Source organism: Mustela erminea, chromosome 10, assembly GCF_009829155.1.
Source record: "Mustela erminea isolate mMusErm1 chromosome 10, mMusErm1.Pri, whole genome shotgun sequence".
Lineage (NCBI taxonomy): Eukaryota > Metazoa > Chordata > Mammalia > Carnivora > Mustelidae > Mustela > Mustela erminea.
Genome location: NC_045623.1, coordinates 25,289,472 through 25,309,357, shown reverse-complemented (window position 1 = coordinate 25,309,357; position 19,886 = coordinate 25,289,472). Strand labels below are relative to the sequence as shown.

Sequence of the window (19,886 nt, the reverse complement as noted above, 5' to 3'; positions counted from 1 at the left end):
CTTGAGAGTGATTGTGTCACTCATAGAGATACAGGATAAGACTCATTTTGATGAGGACCTTATTGAAGGAATAATGCAACAGTAGCAGTGTGACGTCCCTAATCTAAAGACATTAGTCGTAGGAAATATAAAAGGTAAGTCATTTCTGCAGGGCTTTCTATGCTCAGGGCTCTTCCAAAGGTAAGTCATTCCAATGTATTATCCTAGATGCTGTTATAATATGAAAATATTATAACAGGATCACAATGGAAGAAAGATAAGCTCATGAGAATGAGGGCTAGAAGTGCTTATCGTAGAAGTTCCAGCTGCTACAAAACATACTATATGTTACCTACCTACCTGTATTTGATGGATAGTAGTTGATTTCTCCTAAAATAAGCCTGTGAAGTAGGTGCTATTATAGAGAAGAGAAAACAGGAGTAAAGAAACTTGCTCCGGGTCACTTAGAGGCAAGCACTGATGCCTGTGTTTGATTGCAGACCTTCTGCCTTCCACTACGCTAGCTGTTAAAGCAGCAGCTGTATAGACCCGGGGCACCTGGGTGGCTCAGTCGGTTGAGTGTCCAACTCTTGATTTCAGTTCAGGTCATGATCTCAAGGTCATGATGCCAAGCTCATGAGATCGAGCCCCACGCCGGGCTCCATGCTGAGTATGGAGTCTGTTTTTGATTCTCTCTCTCCTCCTCTCTCTGCTCCTTTTCTCCCTCTCCCTTTCTCTTAAAAAAAAAAAAAAAAAAGCAGCAGCTCTATACTGTATATATCCAAACAAAATGAAAGCCACTGGACAATAATATGTTAGAAAGTCATAATAATGTTAATAATACCTGACACTTTTACCATGCTTACCATGAGTCAGACACTATTCTAATCACTATTGTAAAATATAGTTATAAGTATTTCACAGATGATTTAACTGTAGCACCTAACAGCTCCAAGATCTCTTCCTCAGGGAAGACTTTTCCTAAGTTCAGTACACACACATACACACACACACACACACACACACACACACTCTCAATCAAATTATCATAATGTGCAGTACTGTCACAATTGCAATTTTACAATCATTATGTAATTACTTGAGTAATGTCCTTCTCCTCTACAACACTATAAGTAGTAGGATGTTCAGAACTCTGACTTGCTTCATGACTTGTCTTGGGTTGAGTTCCTTGAGACAAAGAACTATATGAAAATAATTTGCTGGGGGAAAGATTCCAGGAAGCACCAATAGGGAGTGAGAAAGTAAGATAGGGCAAGGACTAAGACAAGAGAGGATACATTCCTGAAGAGTTTGCCATTGTGAGGAATTGAATCGAACTCTTTTAAGGTCCTCTGGAAGACTCTACAGATCACCTCTCAGAGTTATTCTACCTGAGAGGTGAGGAAACTGGGAAGTTTTGCTACCAACTCCATCCATCATTGGTTGAGGACTACTCCCAGCAATGTTAACTTCCAGTGATTTCCAGCCTATTCCACACACAAGCCAAGCATTCCTACAACCAGTGAAAGTACTCGGGCAGATTCCTGACAGACGTTTGCAGCCATTGATGCATATAGAGTTAGTGCCAGGAAGACATAAACGTCGACTGACAGCTTTTGCTACAGCTCAGTACTGGAAACACTCATGATCCAAATTAAATGTACTCCATCCTCAGTCCTACCACAGACATTTAAAATGGATAACCTTCACAATTTCTCTTGAAAAAAAGAGAAAGACAATAGGGAGACTAGTGGTGCAGATTATAGTCCCAGTTTTATGGATGTATTTGTTGAGGCTGTGACTTACACAGGTTACCTCTCTCGTCCACCACCTGTTCTAGGTTATGTTCAAGCTCTGACAGCACTTCAACTGGTCTAGGTCTGCTGCCCCTGTGGGGTGATGCCAACCTGCTTCACAACTAAGGGGTCTAAACCCCTAGCTATGAAGTCTTTGTCAGGGCTTCGGTTGCTGGAATAGCCCATTTGCTGTTTTCACTGAGCATTAAATCATCAAGAGACTTCATAGTGACTCCCATTATCTGCCAGTGGAGTATTTAATTTCTTTGCATGATATTTTTGGGATGAGGGGCCCTAAACAAATGGGCATAAACCATAGCCTGGAGCCTAAGGGACATTTTCTTATGACCCTGGTAAGAAGTATCACCCTCAGTCCTCTGGAAACCAGAACTTCTAATTACTCAGAGCAGAGAGGAAGCACAAATTCTGCAAATGAGATGTTAGGAATGATGGGGAGAGGGACCACTCCTCATTCTGCAGTGCCTCAGCAACTCAGCAAATCTTCCTGTCCCAGTACAGAAGCACCGGCATCGTGGCTTTGATGATCATAGTCAGAGAATGTTGTTGGCCATACAGATGCTGCAGAGGGAACGAACATGTAATAAAATGATAAGTATTGCATGTACCCATGTTTGCCTCTTTCATTGACTCAGAATTCATTTTCTAGAGAATACTTTCTGTGCCATAACTTTATAATTTCAGATTTCTATAGAAGAACCCTACAGATCTCAGGAGTGATCTAGGACACATTTTTTTTGAACTTTTATTTGACGCATTTTAATTGAGTTCTGTTGACAGAAATCATAGCTAATGGACTGTGCTAGGGTTAAAGAACTGATAACAACAACAATAATAATAGCAACTGTTAGGGACAATTTAATGTTAAAACATGTTTAACTATTAGGGCCTGCTTAGCCAGAGCAACTCCATATTGCCTAGGTAGCCATATTGTTGTTTACATCCACGGACTTCATTCCAGGAATAAACGCCCCGATAGTTCTTGGTATGGTTGCAGGTATCCATTCCGGGAGTAAACGCCTTAACAATAGAAGCCACGTACCTTGGGTCTGCGGTTAGGCCCTATAAAACCAGCCTGTGAGATCGGGAGGGGGTCACTCTCTTCAGAGGTGGCCCTAACCGGTCAGTCTGACTTCTAATGCTTGGCATAGAATAAGGCTTTGCATAACTTTCACTTTGTCTCAGTATCGTTCCTTTGATAATGGACCCCAACAGCAACATCTGTTTCTTAACTGCTTGCCATGTGCCATTCTCCCTGCTATGTTTTTTATATGCCTCTAACCTGCATGTCGTAAGCTTCACTGGTTAGTGAAACAAATAAGGTCACATTTATAAGGAAATGCCATATCATGATACCAAAAAAAAAAAAAAAATTGTAGCTCTTTTTCCAAGTGGTCTTTCCATAATTATTACCAGGAATTCCCAGGGGCCCTTCCACAAGTGGTCCAAATGTGGCTTACCATAGAATACTAAGCCTAGTTACTCTCCTGCCGCCACTTGATGATACATTCCTTCTGCCTCTCCCCATTTTTGTACCCTTTTCCAAGCCTCTTAGGAGGGCATGTAAGCAATGCTTACGGCTCTGCACTCCCTGCTGTCTTTGTCAACCTCTGCCCCATTGCCTGCAACCAAATCTGCCTCTAGAAGTTGAAGTTGATACTTGCTTACTGCTGAATCTACTGTACTCTTGTTCTACCTCAAATATCCACATTTTTCTGGTCCCTGCCCTTCATCTCTCTCTGGAACCAAGGTGGAGCCTGCTCAGTACACATGCAGGGCACCCCAGAAGGTAGAGATCCAATCTAAACCCTAAGATGTCTACCTCATTCATCGGGACATTTTCTAAAGGGCCTTGTTTATAATGGTCTGCTATTTAGTCACAAGACTTTTATCTCCACTCCCTTATGTAAATCATGTGTGTCTACATATGCCTAGAATAAATTGTAGCAATGGGCAAGCTTTAAATTCGGTCTCAACAGTCTGAGGAGTCCTAAGCAAAGGATAGGATATAACCAAGCCTGGAACATTTTCAGACCGGTAATCCAACTGAGGTGGAGTGACAAAGTAGGGTTACCTGAGCACATAAAATCCCGTGCAAGTCTTAGCTTCAGATCCTGCTACATACCTATTTTCTCATTTAATCCTCAAACAACACTCTGGATAACTGATATCATCTTTGTTTGGGAATAAGGAAGGCCAGACACGTTCACTTGTCTAAAACAACACAGTTAGCAATGGTAAAATGTATAACTTGTTTGAAGGGGGGCCAAGACAGATTCCATCTCTCTAGTGTTAGTGTCACCAAAATCACTAACCAGGAGAGTATTCAAAGCAAGAATTGGCTAGGACTTTTAACAGTTTGTGGATATGGTATAGTTCCCCCTTCTTCAACACCAATCTAATGTCCTTAAAGACACCTTATTACATCTTAATGTATTCTTTCTTTAGAGTATACTCTTAGGCTTCTAGAATACACGTCAATATACTCTTAAAGTTCTTACTTTTCCCATGAGCCAAAAGATGATAATCTTTTATTCATGCTGAAGACTGTGCACATTTATAGCACTCATGCTAGAAGTTGTTTGGGGGAAAGCCCAGATAAAATTAAGTCATCTTTGAAATATTGAAATTAATTCCAATTTCAGGCTTTCAAGACATATGTCCAACAAAAGACCCAAACGCTTTCATCCACGGCATCTTTAAATAGCATTTGAAGTGCAGTGTGCCAAGCCAACAAAATCCTTGAGTTAAAGATTCTAATCTAGAGCTTTTTATATCAGTAGATCCTGGTAGTGGCATAAACATTAGACTATTGTTGAGGTTCAGAGGCCCACTAACTCGTATGGCCAGAGCTTTCCCGTGTGAAAGACGGAAAGAATATCATATGATCGTTGCCTACTTCAAAGACCCACATGCAAAAACTGATGAAGCTGTTCTGATTTTTTAAAGGGAACAAAGATAACCCAACCTTTTTGGTTATCTTCAGGGTGAAAGGATAAAATTCCAAATTTGGGATCTTTAGGGAAGCAAACAAAATGCTCTTGGATAGAAAGTTTGTTTATTCTTTACTTAAAGGACACTTTCTTTTGCAGAATCAAAGCTAACCTATAAATACAACCCTCTAGTCCTTTTCCGTGTGAAGCTTGAAATTTGGGAGATCATTTTCCTTGGCATGTGTAGAATGTAAGCTCAAAGAAAGAGACCTGTGTTCACTTCTTAAAATCAAATTATAGGTTTCAGTCTGTTCGTGAGCTGTCCTTTTGCTATCTTACAATTGGCTAAGGATAAATTTAACATTCAGTTACTGTTTGTGGCAAAGTAGTGTTTATTTCCATGGTTTGTATTTGTGCTTTACTTTCTGCACAAATAAGCATGTGGTTTAATATTCATCTACATGTTGCCCTCACTAATTCTAATCCACCATCGCCTTCCCTGTTTCTCTCGTCCCATCTTTGTCTGTTTCTGCCAGACTGTGAGCAAGAAGCCTTTGCCCTTACCTCATGCTCATGGTGCTGGGTCTGGGCCCGGGAGCAATCCTTTACCTTATCACTGCACTCCTGTATTTTATTATTTCTCTGTACATTTTCAGCAACATGCTACTTTCTCTTCTCAATAATTGATTGCATTCGTGATTTCTGCCACTTAAAGCAAAGAATGGTAGATTTGGAAAGACCTTAAATTCTCAAAATAAATTTCTAATTGACATGAATTGCCATTCACCTTCACCTGGAAAGCAAATATATCATCCTTCACTGTGAGCCAAAGAAAACGAAATGTATTGAAACAAAGTAAGCCTTTCAAATATCACTGAATTGGTGTCAAGTTCAGCAACATTTAAAGCTGGCGTCCCAAAAGAAATTTAATGGAAGCTACTGTTGGTACCGCACAGAACACTAGCCTTGACTCTAATCTCTGATGTGAGATCTGGCCTGGTTAACCGTGGGCCACCTGGAATCGGAAAAAGCCAAAAGTAAAGGGAAGAGTCCTAATTATAGACTGTAATTTATCTGCCCTTTTTGTGACTTTCTTCAGGATGATGACCCTGGAGCCATAAAATCTTGGCACTTCATTTCAAAATGAAAAGTGTTTTTGCTTTTTTCTTATATATTGAAGTAGTTTGTGATCTTAAGACAGATTTATTGAAAAGACAACAGCTTTCTATTATTTCTTTCCATTCATTACAATAAGGCCACAGGAAAATATCAAGAGAAACCTGTTTTGGTGTTTTTACTAATTTGGTTTGCCTTACATTCCACAGATGAGGACTTTCAAATATATAAATTATTTTTTCCTAACTCTTTCTTTTTCTTAGTAATTAACTGAGATTGTCAAATGCAGGCATACAGCTCAATCTTGTCAAAGGGCTGCTTGGGCCAAAATCTGCTTATTTTGTCTGGGCGTCCCTTGTTCTTCCTAATTCCGGTTTACCAAGAGTAAAGGGCATCAAGACAGTGTCTTTCCCCCAGAGACTCGGCATTTAACTAGACTAGGATTCTAAGGCAAATTAAATGCTTCATGGCCTGGGAGCTTAATTTCACTCTTGTTAATTAACTAGTCAGTGGATTGATTATAGAAGTTGAGTTTTACCAGGAAATAAAAGACCTTGATTTTTTCATATTTTATATACGGGCACATTAGAAAAATGACAACCTACTAAACCCAATCTGAATGTAAACCTCCTGTAATATCTACATTTCTTTACAATGAATGTCAAGGTTAAGACTGCTCCACATTGATGCATTAAGTACATTCTCTACCAACCCTCTGTGAAGTCTGTTTTGAGAGGAGTGTGTGCTGTGGAGTAGACAGTTAAACACACGAGTCAGAAATTTAGGAGAAGGGACTGTCTGGAAACATGAAGACGGGAGTGGCTAGCAGGTGGATGGTATTCAAATTTAGGTGTCTGCATGTAATCCACTAGGTAATTAACTTAGAAAGAAGAAAAATTCTTCACCTAGAATTTGGGAAGAGAATGGGAGCTGGAAAAGAAGATTGGAAAATACTGGTGAGCTAGGTTGAGTGTCCTGCAAGCTAAGAAAAGGTTTTAAGAAGGCGGGAGAGGTCAACCATGTTGAATAAAACAGAAAGTAGAGCAAGATGAGAAATTAGACTTGACTATTGATTTGGCTACAGAAAGTCAGAGAGAGGCTGACTTTGATGAGACCAGCTTCATGCCAGCTATGAAAGCCTGTGTCATGACTTTCTTAGAGAGTGAGATGTGAACTAGTGGGAGCAGGAAATAGAAAGTTTCCAAGAAATTTCCAGTTAAAAAAAAAACAAACAAAAACAGAGATCTGAGACAGAAGTTGAAAAAGCCAAGTGAAGTGTTCATTGTTTGTTGGTATGCATTTAAAGAGGTCAGGGGTCTTTAGGTGGGCTGGAAGTAGATAAACAAGAATAAGTACCCTGCCTCTAGCCAGTGCCAGTATAGGAGAAAATGGTCACCAAGTGGGAAGTCTGTGGGAAACAGTGTCCTCAGGGAACGGAAAGGCTGGGGTTGGGAGGGGTAGAACTAAGAGCCTTAAGATGAACAGAGTTACAGGGAAAAAAAAAAACGGTTCTAGAAAGTCTGAGCCTCTTCTTTTGAATATGGTCCACAAGAATATAAAGAATGTTTATATTATATGACATTATATTCCTTACTTGGTCACTTCCAGGCTGCCTTTAATGTTTACTTATTATATTTTATAGTTTAAATAAATTTGGGCAAAAATAGTAGAGACAGAAATATGATACACAATGTGATACAGCAAGGGTCCCAGATGGCACTGAGAATTTAGAATATGTTTGTATTTAGATTAGAAGGAAAGAGTCTAAAGGAGACTGAATTCCTTATGAGGCAGGAGCATGTAGCATTCTAAAGGTAGAGACTGAAGGATAAAAGGCAGCTACAATTAAGGCAGAAAAGGCATCACTTGTATTTTTTCCCTTGTCCACCTACCTTTTCTAAGAATGGGGAGGATGAGGCAAGGAGTTGGGAAATAGACATTTAATAACCAAGAGAATATAAGAATATAAACTTCAATATTCCCAGTGATTTTGACCCATTTTCTTTTACTGCTAATATTTATCCATTTGAATTTTCCATGTGTATTCTGTCCTTTAAAACTTTACTTTTAAAATACAAAAAAGGAATTGTACTTAGACCTGAAACCTTACTGAATTCCTTATAACTATTTATTTCATATTTCTTGGGCTCTTCAACTCATCTTTTCTATGTTTCCATTTCTCACTTCAAATAGAGTGAGTGGAATTGTATAAAGCTGTTCGCTGGCTTGGATAAGAGAAGTATAGTACATATATGGACAAGGATTAAAAAATAGATTACTCACAAGTAGAACAGCAACTTAAGAACAACAAATTTAGCATCTAGGAGAAAACCAACGCTAGATTTTCTATTTGGAATCTTCTCAAGAGTTCACGTACGCTTCATTGCTCTCAGTGCTATTATGTATAATTTGATGAAAACCTGACTGTTCTTGGCATGTGTGAAAAATCTCTGTAGCCACTTACATCACTTAAAATCCTCAGATTACATTTTTTTTTCTGATATTCTGATATAATAATGTAACTTTTTTCTTCTGGTTACTTGGTGTTAGTTGAAAGGACATGATAAATATATGTGTATTTCTCTTAAAGCAAAGGTTAATGTTGGTTGTTAATAAATTGTCTTTTTACTCAGACTGCAGTTTGTTCCCAGTAACATCATAGTGTTCTGGGAAAACATAGTCACACATCACTACCCCCGGCTCCTCTCCACTGTGCCACCAAATGGAGCTGCAACTTGCATATTTCAGATAAATGACCACTTGCTGCTGAGGCAGATTGATAATATTTTCTGATTGGGATAAATCTCAAAGCTACCTCATGTTTAAAAATCCTGAACAATATCAAAGTAAGAAGGAAAGTAAGGTTGGATAACAATTTTACTATTTCTTCCAAATCTTAGGGAACTGCTAACAACAACGAACCTTGCAAAAAGGCAACCGGCCTGTCAGCTCCAACCATTTAAAAAAAGAATACCGACTCAGGTGAAAATCTTTGAAAAGTAAAGCCAGAAAGACCAATATGACTCAACAGGCTCCTAACCTTACCTCCCCTCAGAGAAAAAATTATATGCAAAGAAAGAGAACCAATAGACCACACCCTAAGAAACTCATTTAAAACACACCTCCAGCCAATTCGTAGGAAAGGGAAAGTGTATGTGAAAAATCCAGACAAATGGCCAAGGCAACACTTGAGAATTTTTCTTGCAGTCATCTATAATATAATTTTATTAAGTATTTCCTTAATAAGGCAAACATCTATCAGGGGCTGTCATAGTGACCTTATTAAGGGGGAAAGTTCAAGATAAGAGGCAATTAATTAACAAAGCAAAAGGAAAAGTAAGTATGAGAAAAGCTAAATTCTGGTGGATGAACTGAGGATTATGAGGAATAGGACACCAGGCTACAAAGGTGCCAAGTAAGGTGTCTCTCTGCTCCATCCCACTCTCCAGTTACTCCAGGAATAGAACAAATACGTATCACTTAACTAATATTTGCTCCTCTCTGAATTGTAAGGGGGTGAAATAGAGCTTAAGGAAGGAAGATGCAAATACAAAAAATACAGACTTGGTCCCAACATACTGTTGAAGTTAAAGTTTAGGGCTGCATTCTGCATTGGGAAAAGTAGGCAGCTTGAAACTTTCTTCCAGAGAGCATAGATATGAGCCCCAAATTGGCACAGATAATGATAGGAAGAGGGACCAACATTCACTTTACATCAAATCTGAAGGAATATCTTAGTAAAACTATTGTGTTATAAATGAGTAGGCAGAATAAAAAATACATGGCAAAGCCTCAATTTTAAAAAAATATCAGCACACACAGAAATGAAAAAGTAGAATAAAAGAAACATATTATTTAAAGGATGAATATAGAGCCTCATAAGGAAGCAATCATAGCCAGAGAAAAGAACTTTCCCTACAAGTGCCTGCTACAACAGAAAAATATAAAAAACAGCAGGAATCCAATAAGAGACTTCAACGATGAGATGAAGAAACAAAGGAATTAGTAAGACTGTAGATCTGAGAAAACCAATTAAAGACCAAAATAATAACCACAGAGAAATAAATGCATTACAAAAATAAACTAAATTCTTAAAAGTACAGAAAAAAAAAACTTTAAGAATATAGGAAAAAATGCAAGTCAGCCCTGAGAATGGTGGTCTAGGAAGAATGGATTCCCCAAAAGAAAGAAGTTACATAGGAATGTAGAACAGATATTAAGAAGGCAAAACATCAGAAAACCACTAAGTGGAGAGCCTGCTCTCCCCCACCCCGCTCTGCTGGCCTCTCTGCCTACTTGTGATCTCTGTCTGTCAAATACATAAATAAAAACCTTTAGAAAGAAAGAAAGAAAGAAAGAAAGAAAGAAAGAAAGAAAGAAGATGCAGACACAGACGAGAGTTGGGGCTTTCCTTTTGAAGACAGAATAAGTAAGTTTTCATTTGAACAAAGGATAGTTGGGACACCTGACTGGCTCGGTTGGTTCAGTGTCTGACTCTTGATTTCAGCTCAAGTCATGATCTCAGGTTGGTGAGATGGAGCCAGCCCCCTGGCCCAGCTTCAAGCTTAGTGCTCAGCGCAGAGTCTGCCTGAGTTCTTTCTCCCTCTCCCTCTATCTCTCCCACACTCTCTCTCTTTCTCAAAAAAAAAAAAAAAAAAAAAAAAAAAAAAAAAAGTTGAACTATATTAAGGATATAGCTCTTGCCTTCATGCCATTCTTGTTCTTGTTTAAAAGTCTGGGTGTGGGAAACGTTTGAATGGATATTGAGTAGCAGACAGTGTGCTTAGTTGACTCATTCAACACCCATTCCAACTTCCTTCTGGTTTGCCTTCCTGGTTCTCTAAAGACTGGGAAACTAAAGATTGTATTTCCTAGATTCCTGTCCATCTGGGCGTCCAGTAAGTGATCTGCGTTCTGTATCTGTATAAGATTCGGGGTTAGTATCAGCAAGAAAAAAAGCATCAGCCCATGAAGGAAGAAAAAGTTTGTTCTTCTTTAGCCCGTGTGATGATTCATTTATGTGTCAGCTTGGCCAGGCTAGTTTTTAGATGTGGTTAAGATTTATGACCCTCAGCCTTTGAGTGACACAGACTATTCTCCACAGTGTGGCTCAGCTTCGTCCAACCAGCTGAAGGCCTTCAAAGCAAAGACTAGGGCTTCTCATGAAAGAAGCATTTTGCCATCGAGACTGCAACATAGAGACCCACCCACCTGCTGGCCTGTTTTGCAGATTTCAGTTTAATACGGCAACATTAAATCCTGCCTGAATTTCTGGACTGCTGACCTAACTTAACTGATTTCAGAACTGCCAGCTTCTACCATCCCACGGTTAGTTACATGAGCCAATTCCATAAGTAAACGGAGAGACACAGAGACAAAGACAGGGAGACATGGGGTGTTTGGGCTAGAACTGTCCGAGGTGTGCATGAGTGGGTATTTGGATCCTTACATTTCAGCCACACCAAACTAACTGGCTCCGGATTCCTTTACATACCTTTCCTCTTTCTGGAATGCCCGTCAGCTCACACTTTTCCATGTCAGCCGAAGGACTCCATCTCACACTCATCTATAACCTTCTCCAGAATAATTCCTTGAAACCAGTGAAACACTCTCTTCTATATGTGTAGAGTACTTTTTCCATGTTTCCATGTTTTATGGGATGTATATTATTATTACAATTATTATTTAACATACCTATCAATTCTCCTGCCATACACACTAGAGTATGAGTATGTAAAGGACAGAGAACATATGTTGTTATTTTGTGGTTTTTGTTTTTGTTTTTTTTACATCTCAAGTCTTACTTGGAATGTAAAGGGCTTTGTTGCTTTAATGAGTGACTGATGCTTTGTTGAATTAATGAATGACTGAGTGATTTAATCTATGTAGCAGCAACAATTTTCCCACGTCCCCAGTTCTCTGAATCTGGGTATTCTTACTGATTCCATGGCAACAAAGGGCTTAAGTAACCTCAGAGGCTATTACTCACTCCCAGTAACACTCACTAGCAGAAAGGGTCATGCGTAAAAGCTTTCGGAGGAAACACAGAGGGAAAAAGCTTGCTAAATCCATGTTGCTTATGTTAATCAAATGCTCAGAGAAATACATAAAAGAATAGCATTATTTGAAACATTCATGCACTGGACTCCCATCAGCTTGCCTGTAGCTTATTTCTCACCAGTTGCCAAATTCAGAGGCTTCAGAATCACGTGAACTTGAACTCAGAAACACACCTCCACCACAAACCAAGCTGCAGAGATCTTCAGACCCTTACCTGACCTCTCTGAGTTTCGTTTCCCTTATCCAGGAAACACAGCTTATACACACCTACCTCAGCAAAACGTCGCTAGAGTTAGGGGTGTAAAATGATTACCATAGTATCTGGCACAGGATGAGCACTAAATAATTGTTAACCCACATAGATTATGATTACTGTAGCATACAAAGTAAAGAAGAATTTGTAGAGATTAATGCCTGTGAAGAGACAGTTTTACAACCCATTGATACATCTTTAAAGCACATATATATTATTTGATTGTGGAAACTATACCCATATCTTATTTATGTGTAAAAATAAAATAATATACTGGGTAACATCAAGTCAAAGGCTAATGCCTTTATCATACATTGATTTCATACTTATTAATTATTTCTTGTCTGTGGACCGAGGTAAACTACTTCATCATTTCTTATAATATTCTTGATTGGTTGGTGAATAATCTTATGCTACCTCTACTAACATACATCTACAATATTTCATAGTCACTTGCTAAACAATAGGCGTAAAAAGACAATGGTTATTTCTGGAAGAAAAAGAACACAAGAAGAGCAAATTTCCCCAGGCTTTGATCCACGAATATGTCTTTGACATACAGTATTTTGGAAGTAACAAGCCAGATTATCTTTCTGCTGAGATGGTCTAGGCACAGACTTCCTTAAAGGTAAGAATAGCAAAATGACTGAGTACATTATGTTAGCAGCATAGTCTGTTAATAAAAATTAGGTATCTCAAGAATACCTCCATCTCCACACCATCTAAGAGCATCCTCATAAAGGCATTTGTCATTTTAAACCAAAGTGTGAGTTAACTTGATTACTATGTTTGCAGTGTCTACTTTACCATTTCTGTCTAAACTAAGTAGTTAAAAGAGCATACTGAAAGGAATTATAGCACAAAACATGAAGGCATCCTTCTGTTGGTCTGCAAATGCAGGAGCTTCTTGGATGAAATCTGAAACTGACCCCCATCCTGACAAGGAAGGAACAAAGAGGCAGACCACGCCACACAGGTAGGTGGCAGGTTTATTAATAAGCGAGGGAACTTACATGCAAAGCTTGTCTTGGGCAGCAACGAGATGGGTGGATTTCCACACCTGCCCACCAGAATCCTAAAACTGTGCATAGAATCTAGGTTCACTCATTTTTTCAGTCCAGATGGTCCCAACAACACATTGCTCTCACAAGGCTGTATCCTTGAAAACAGGTTCCCCTGGTGGGAACAGTGGGCAGAATGCCATACATTCCAAGAAGAGGGGAGGCTATGAGGACCCTCTGGTGGCTGAATTAGCTCACCGGTCAACCAGAGGTCACATCTCCTTGACAAACTCCTCCAACACCTTCCCTCTAAAAAGCAGATAAATACAACTAATTACTCTGAAAGATGAGATTTTATGAATAACTTAAGCAAATTAAAAGCAAATTGAGATCGGGTAATCACTACATCAAAGAAATAAATGACACGTTTTTCTTTCTGTTCATTAAGGCATTAAGCTGGGTGCCCACGGGTAGTGATTGGCGTATTTGTCCTCCTTCCATCCTTTTTTCCTAGCTCCAATTCAGGTAAAGTTCAGTTTTAAAGCATATACTCCATCTGGATGGAACTTGCAGTAGGGCTGATGATCTAATTGGTAGGTCTTTTGAACTGTGCAGATTATCTGGGAGGAATTTACAGCAGCAAGAACAGTAAAGACCTTTTATTTAGTACCTATTAAATGGGAAGAACTGTAATTATATAATCTCATGAGGTAGGTGTTATAAAACCCATTTTACAGATGATATACCTAATGCTCAAAGAGATGAAGTCAAGTGCCCAAGTTTACACATGTCATAGATAGCAGGGCTAGGACTCAAAGCCAAATAGGTCTGGTTCTAAATCTCAACCCCATGTCATTAATGTCATTTAATGAATCCACTGTGCCCAGTGATTGATACTTCTGAAAATTATCTTTCAGTTCTGAGAAACTAAAATGTATAATAGTTTGAGGCAGACAAAAACATATTTCAAGTCTTACATGTCTTAACATAAGCCAAATAATCCAAATGTGTAAGGTCTGCTGAATGAGTAAGAATGCAAGAAATACATTGATAACCTCATATATGGGCAATAAAAGTAAAGACAGATATATTCAGTGCACTTATGTTAAAAACTGTCTTTCAGGGTGCCTGGGTGGCTCAGGTCATGATCTCAGGGTCCTGGGATGGAGCCCTACATCAGGCTTCCTGCTCAGCTGGGAGCCTGCTTCTCCCTCTGTCTCCCCCCAAATTGTGTACCCTCTCTCTGTGTCAAATAAATAAATAAAATCTTTTTAAAAAGTTAAAAAAAAACTGTCTTCCTTTGAATATTTATCATTACTCAGCAAATGATTATCTTTAATGTCAGTACTGGTTAATATGCCCATGATTATTCAATAAATATTGACAGTACAGTACATGCTGAGTATTGGGCTAAGCTCTGAAGACTCATTAGAGAACAGAAGCAGATGTAACACCTGTCCTCAAAAAGCTTAGAGCCCAGTCAAGGTAACAAATAAAGTTATAATTATGATTAGTGTCATTAGAGAGAGTTGCACAGTGCTACAAGAGTAGGTAAGAGGTAATTCATGGTCATGGGTAGCTGGGTTGGAATTTGTTTTTTTGTTTTTGTTTTTGTTTTTGTTTTTTTTAAAGACTTTATTTATTTGACACAGAGAGAGAGATCACAAGTAGGCAGAGAGGCAGGCATTGGAGGGGGCGGAGAAGCAGGATCCCCGCCGAGCAGAGAGCCCGATGTGGGGCTCCATCCTACGACCCTGGGACCATGACATGAGCCGAAGGCAGAGGCTTAACCCACTGAGCCACCTAGGTGCTCTGGGCTGGGATTTGAAGGAAAAATAAAAGTTTATTGGATGACAAGGGGACAGAAGAGTTTTCCTGATGGGAGAAGAGCAAAGGTCCAGACTGAGAAGGAGAGAGGTTGATAGGTGTGAAAGACTGAAAGAAGGCTAATCATGCTTACCAGCTGAGATGGGATGAGGGCCTATTGGAAAGGGGGATGGGCCAGACCGCTGGGGCTTTGATGCATGTTTAATAATTTATTTTTAAACCTAAAACTAATCTTTAAAACGTTAGAGGATTTTCAGAGAGAATGGCATAATTCGGTTTGCATTTCAGAAAGAGAGCTCAGGTAGAGTATGCACAAGAAATCCAGGAAGGTCCAAAGATAAAGCAGGCTGCCAGTAGGAAGACCATTCTGTTTAGTACCCTCTCCTAGACCGTAAGTCATGGTAGCTGCTACTAAGGTGGTGGTGAGAGTAGAAGGATAAAATATTTAAGAGATGTTTAGTAGGTATTTAGGAGGTGCTGGAGGGATATGGGATATGGAGGTAAGAAAGCAGAAAGTATCAAGGTGAACTCATAAGTTTTGGGGCCTAAGAGATGAGTGAAGGTTGTTCCTTCTAAGGTAGAGGAACTGGAAGAAGATCATTTAAGGAGTTAGTTTTTGGTGTGCAGATTGAGACTTCGATGAGAGGTCAAGTGGGCCACATGGACATAAGAATCCTCATCTCAAAGGAAAATCAAGTAAGTGAGCCATGATTTCTTGGGAAAAGGATGCAAAGCTAGAATTCTGACGTTTTTGCATGTTTTCTGGAAACAAGGCATTTATGTCAAGAGCATTTGTTCATGTATCTGATGTAAAACTAATTTGATTATTTTCAAGTTGATTTCATTGATGGACTTTGGGGATGCATTTGGTTCAGGTCTCACATCTCTTTCCATTCAGTCGTCTCTATTGCCTTAAGAATAAACTCTCTCCTTAGAGTCCATGTTAACTTTAACTTATAAAAGCTCAACTCTCTTTGTTACGGTACTAACAAGACATGAAATAATTTCTTTAAATTAAACAGTAATCATTTAAATTATGGTTAAAGAAGACTTTCAAGCTGAGGTATCAATCATCCAATACCGTGTTTCTCTCTCTTACTTCAGGAATGTTGGAATAACTTCAGGTCTTAACTCATAGTTACCATCAATATAAAATATTATTACTCAAAGATAATTCATGTCTTTTAAAATGATTGAGCTGTATGACACTCTTTTACCTTTGAATATCTATTGTGCAGCTTTCTAATTGTTTTTCACATATATATTTGAATATGTATATATGTATAATGTATATATGTTACATATATAAATACATATCACATTGATAAAATTAACTTTTGAGATTATTAATTTGGAAATGCTGTCTCCCATCTGTATTAATGTTTTAAATTAAACCCTATCATTTTCTCTATTATTCAAATGGAGCAGACTTTGTGTAGAAAAATGGAAAATTTTCTCTTAGACACTCTCTAGAGGAAGGAAAAGGCAATTCAGAGAGATCCATAAAATATGAATGAATAATTTTGGTTTATCTAGAGTTTTCACTAACTGTAAGAGCCTCAGAAGAAAGGCAGTTTTAGCTATTTGGGCTATCTTAAGAAAAATGGATTTTTTAAAAAATCCCAAGTATCATCCATAAAATCAGATGATCCTTCCGCAGAGCTTTAGGGTGAAGGGAGATTAAACACAAACCATGTTCTCTATTAATCACACATTTTCTTAGGTCTCATCTTATACAGATTGTTATCACCAAAAAGCATTCTTTACACACTTATAAGCTGACAACCTCTGAGCTAGTCCACGAATTCAAATAACCACCAAGATTGTGTAAAAACAAGTTGAGGGAAATTGGAAGGGGAGGTGAACCATGAGAGACTATGGACTCTGAAAAACAATCTGAGGGTTTTGAAGGGGCAGGAGGTGGGAGGTCGGGGTACCAGGTGGTAGGTATTGGAGAGGGCACGGATTGCATGGAGCACTGGATGTGGTGCAAAAACAATGAATACTGTTATGCTGAAAATAAATTTAAAAAATTTAAAAAAAAAGTTTCTTCAAAGGCTACTACCTAAACATGTCAATTTAAGGAAATTCCAGGAATTTCCATTGCCCCTTATTAGATGTTACAGATGGCAAAAGATACTCTGTCCCCTCCCCTCCGCGGCTCCTCTGCTTTCACCTTCTGGTGAGGTCTCACAACTACCAATCATTCATTTACTATTTACTAATTCATTTTTTTTAAGATTTTATTTATTTATTTGACAGAGATCACAAGTAGGCAGAGAGAGAGGAGGAAACAGGCTCCCCGCTGAGCAAAGAGCACGATGTGGGGCTTGATCCCAGGACTCTGGGATCATGTCCCCTGCCGAAGGCAGAGACTTTAACCCACTGAGCCACCCAGGCACCCCTACTAATTCATTTATTAGGAATTTAACTCATTAATATCTCCAGCTTATGTTTTCTTTGTACATTTGATGAGCTAGCACACATGAGATTCTGATGCTAAAATAGCTAAAAAGACGATCCCTCAAGCATCAACTAGAAAGAGAAAGAGATAATGAACACAGAATGCAAATACTGTGCAAAGCACCATCTGAGAGGTATGCCCAGACTTCGGCTAGACCAGAAAGTGACCCTCTCCCGATGGGAGCCCAGCATGGCTGATTGTTGAAGGATGAGTTTACTTCACACCAATTTTAAGCAAAGGGGATAAAATGAGGAGATTTTCCTTTACAACAGATCAGTCTGTCAGCAGTGTGGAAGATGACAAGAGCCGAGAAAGATGGGAGGGAGCTCCGCCAGGAGATAAACAACCCCATGAAATCACAACTAGCATAACAAGAAAGGAAATACTAATTTTAGCTGGAAACATCTTAACAGAACCGGCTGTTTAATATGTTAATCTAGTCCACTGAAGAGGCAGGATCTGTATCTTAATGCCTTGGCAGATGCTGGCATTCATCTCTCCTTATGAAGTACGACAATGTGGAGACTCATGGCAGGGAGCATAGCAGAGAGAAGGAAAACAGGCAAACTCAAGCGACAAGGCATCGTGCCTCACATCTTTTCCAGCTTCAGGGCCATCTCCTGGGTGAACGAGCTTACTCAGCCTGGCAAAGGTTCAGCCAGGCAGGCAACACAGAGAGCTCATCACACCCACACTTAGAAGCTGCCATCCAAATCCAAAGCACCTGTGGCATCGCAACCAAACTGAATTCCAGATCAGTCCTTTGTAAAGGAGAAAGTAGCTGTTTGGGATAAATACCTTTGTGTGGATTCACGTACTGCAGAAAATGAGCCTTTTTTTTTTTTTTTTTTTGCCTGTTCAAGAAATACTGCTGTATTCATACAGCTGTGGGCCACAATAGGGAAACATCAAGGCTTTCAAAGCAGGAAATTTCTACATTCACATCACAGTAACCATCCCATAAGGGATGCTGAATAGGGAAGAAATGATTTATAAAGTTTTCACATGCATATTTTATTTCTCTTCATTTGTTTTTAACTCCATATATACCAAGTTATTTGGTGCAGGTGATGGTGGTGGTGGTGATCTGTGTGGCAAGGAGCCCCGCTGTTTGCTGTAGTATGAGAATCAGCTGGGTGTTTCAGAAAGACTGAGGGGTGTGACATGAACGATACCAGCCTGGGGAGCTGTGTGAACTTTGCTTGAACCATGCTGCTACACTTCATCTTTCCGGAAACTAGGTGATTTCTGTAGCTTCCCCCCTTCCCAGGTGTACATTGAGAGTAATCCGCCTTTTAGGGTAGATACCAGGGTTAAATGCAACAATAGATACAAAGGCATACAACAGAAACTCAATAAATGCTGCTTTTCTTTCTGCTACAGATTTTATGAGACTGACGTGCTGCCTATTCAGCTAAGGACGCACCTACTGCTACAGATTTTAAAAGACAGAAATGATCTACCTTTATGTTCAGAATTGCGATTTTCAAATTTCATGTCTCTTTTTTTAGGCTCTTACATTTTGTACTTACATAGCTAAATATTTGCACTGACTGACTTCCCTCCTTCCACACCCCCTCATCTGCGCCCTGTGATACAAACTACCCACACCTCTGAATGACTGGTGTTCCCATGACACATCTCACACTCTGCCTGTTCTTTGGCTCTCACCATTCCGTGGGTCTGGAAAGCTCTTTTAGCAATCTTCACCTAGTAAGTCTTACTCATTCTTTAAGGAACTCAGATTGCACCTTCTTGGTGAAATCTCCCACAGCAGGCTGAATTTATCGCTGCTGGCTCTGTGCTCCCACAACCCTTAGTCTCAACCTGTGGTACCGCATGTAACGCATCATCAAGTTCTAGATGTTTCTTTCTCTCTGGCTAGATGGTGAGATGTTACAGGTGAGGCACCCTGTCTTGCTCTCATAGCATCAAAACTAGAACACGGTAAAAGCTAAGTAAATGAGTGTCGTATTGCTTTTTTAAAAATTCATGCATGGGGGGCACCTGGGTGGCTCAGTGGGTTAAAGCCTCTGCTTTTGGCTCAGGTCATGGTCTCAGAGTCCTGGGATCGAGCCCCGCATCAGGCTCTCTGCTAAGTGGGGAGCCTGCTTCCTCCTCTCTCTCTGCCTGCCTCTCTGACTTCTTGTGATCTCTGTCTATCAAATAAATAAATAAAATCTTAAAAAAAAAATTTCATGCATGGGGTGCCTGGCCGGCTCAGTCAGTAGAGCATGTAACTCTTGATCTCGGGGTTGTGAGTTCGAGCCTCACACTGGGTGTAGATATTACTTAAAAATAAAATCTTTAAAAAAAATAAAAAGTTCATGCTTACATGTAAAGCTATCACACCACACCACATTTTTTTTTTTACCCCTTTTCCCTAGCTGGGCTTTTCGGGTTAGAGAATATTAACCACATAGTTTTCTATTTACATAA

The 19,886-nt window shown here is 39.4% G+C and overlaps 1 long non-coding RNA gene across 1 annotated transcript in view; it reads right to left on the bottom strand.

The window, feature by feature from the left end:
- Positions 1–1,841: 1,841 nt before the first annotated feature.
- The window catches only part of LOC116568154, a 56,732-nt gene continuing 38,687 nt past the window's right edge, over positions 1,842–19,886 (bottom strand). Inside the window, exon 4 of the long non-coding RNA XR_004276523.1 lies at positions 1,842–2,354. This is a non-coding gene — a long non-coding RNA (uncharacterized LOC116568154). The remainder of the gene's footprint in view (positions 2,355–19,886) is intronic.